Source organism: Amblyomma americanum, chromosome 10, assembly GCF_052857255.1.
Source record: "Amblyomma americanum isolate KBUSLIRL-KWMA chromosome 10, ASM5285725v1, whole genome shotgun sequence".
NCBI lineage: Eukaryota > Metazoa > Arthropoda > Arachnida > Ixodida > Ixodidae > Amblyomma > Amblyomma americanum.
The window spans coordinates 7,448,409-7,450,406 of record NC_135506.1 but is presented as its reverse complement, the minus strand read 5'-3'; the positions used below and the strand labels follow the sequence as shown (position 1 = coordinate 7,450,406).

Here is a 1,998-nt window from a genome sequence, read left to right as displayed (position 1 = left end):
GGGGGTGTAGCTCAGATGGTAGAGCGCTCGCTTAGCATGCGAGAGGTACTGGGATCGATACCCAGCACCTCCAGTGACTGTTTTGCATTTTTTTCATCCCGGGAGCAAAGTGAAAGAAAAAAAAGAAAAACCAGAGCCTCTTAGTCTATAGCCATAATCAGTAATACGAGTGTGCGATATATTTGTAGACGGGTTCCAATCGTCTCTATCCGGAGGGACAGTAGAGGCCCAGCAAGGAGTTACGGTGAGTGTCACGTGTCGTGCGGAGGACAGACTCGGTGTACGAACCGAATAGCATGCCGCTCTACAACTGCATTCAATGGCACCTCAGTAAATAACTGTGATTCCCAGCAAACGCCTTAACAACATGTCTGCAGGGCATCAGTCTACCCGTTACCGCAGCTTACCGTTCGAAGAGTGACCTTCCGAGGTGTAGTTTCAAATCAAAGCGGAACATTGGCTTTGGAACCCAGACAAATACTAAGGCGAATGCTGCCTTTAAACCCAAACAATGCGTCCCCTTTCGAAGCGCGTCATGTTCTATTATTAAAATGCGTGTTTTTCGCATCATCCTGTTTTCGTAGCGGTGGTAAAACGGCGCTTAATTCCTGCCAACAGAAAGCCCCTGTTCTGCTACTCGAAGCTGCTCCCGAATAATATTGTTGCAGGGGCCGACAGGTGTGTTTAAAAGCCATCGAATAGCTGTGTTGACACGCTACATCCGGGTAAAGGCACATGGCACAAATGCTGTGCACATTATATGCACGCGACTTCCTGCGGTAATCTAACTTGACGCAGGGCAATGGTACGTAAGAGTACGATCGTTATACAGGGCTCTTCTCATATGCGCCGCTTTAAGTTGCAGTCAGTATAGCTACTTTGCATATACTGTTTTGCATATATGCTAAATTAGAAATGCTAAATGTGTCCTATTTTGCCTTTGTAAATCGAGGCAAATGGAGTCAAGCCCAGTACACGTGGACGTGGGCTTCCAGCTTGTGAGACCGCCGCATAATGTTCTGCATGCATGACGCTGAAGGTAAAAAATTATTGCGGGATATTTGAAAGCTTGGAGCGCCCCACTGATTTCCAGTGACCGTCAGAATCTAGCACGGGAGAGCGCAGGAAGCAAAATATGAAATTGAAAATATAAAAAGCAAACAAATCAAAATATCCCCACTGAGTTCACCATTGGAGGCCGACAGATAGCACTAGTTTACGTAAAGGAAAGCTGGGCATGACTGAGTGGTCCGTAGATGACGTGCTCGAGCGTATGGCAAAAAATTAGAGATCAGACGTAAAGTACGGTTTCTTCGTTAAAAAACTGTTTTGCGGAGATAAAACACTATACATCAGTCATGACCAGTCTTCGAAGTCGAGAATGTATAAAACGGGGTCATTAGCCAAATGTATTTGAGAGAACCCGCTATAGTGGAGCAGATTCATTTAAGGGGGTAATTATTCATCTCATTCACCTGAGCTGTAGCCACATGGCTACGAAAACTTCTCCCCTGAGAGCGAATTTTTCTTTAACTGCAAATATTCTTGAGTAAAGTGCGTGGTTTTCCTTTTTAGCTGCATGGCTATAATTCAGGTGGCTGCTAATGAGTAAATACTCCTTGCTTTAAAAGGGATCATGCTTGTGTACAGTAAGCGCAACACCACACCTTACCGGTTAGCCCAGTTTCAACTGTGACGTAGGGACGCGCCTAACTTTTTTTTTTTTTTGGGGGGGGGGGGGGGTGCCCAAGCGGCGTGCATTACAAGCCCATTTTTCGTACCCCGTTTGTGGTTCGCTGCACTGATGATTTGCGGTTATTTTAGGCTAAGAAGACAGGTGTAGCTCCGTTTCACAGTAATATGCTGGCTGCTGCTGCCGACTCCGTTTTACGGCGGAGTTTCCTGGAACGGTGTCTCAGGGGAGCGTGCGGATTCCTTCACCCGTTCTATCTCCTTTACGGCTTTAAATTTCCTTCGGCCCTGTAGTGCTCCACGTCC

At 46.5% G+C, this 1,998-nt stretch overlaps 1 non-coding gene across 1 annotated transcript; it reads left to right on the top strand.

Annotated features, from left to right (window-relative positions):
- Positions 1-73, top strand: TRNAA-AGC (transfer RNA alanine (anticodon AGC)). The gene has a single exon. It is a non-coding gene; the product is annotated as a tRNA-Ala (tRNA).
- The last annotated feature ends 1,925 nt before the right edge of the window (positions 74-1,998 follow it).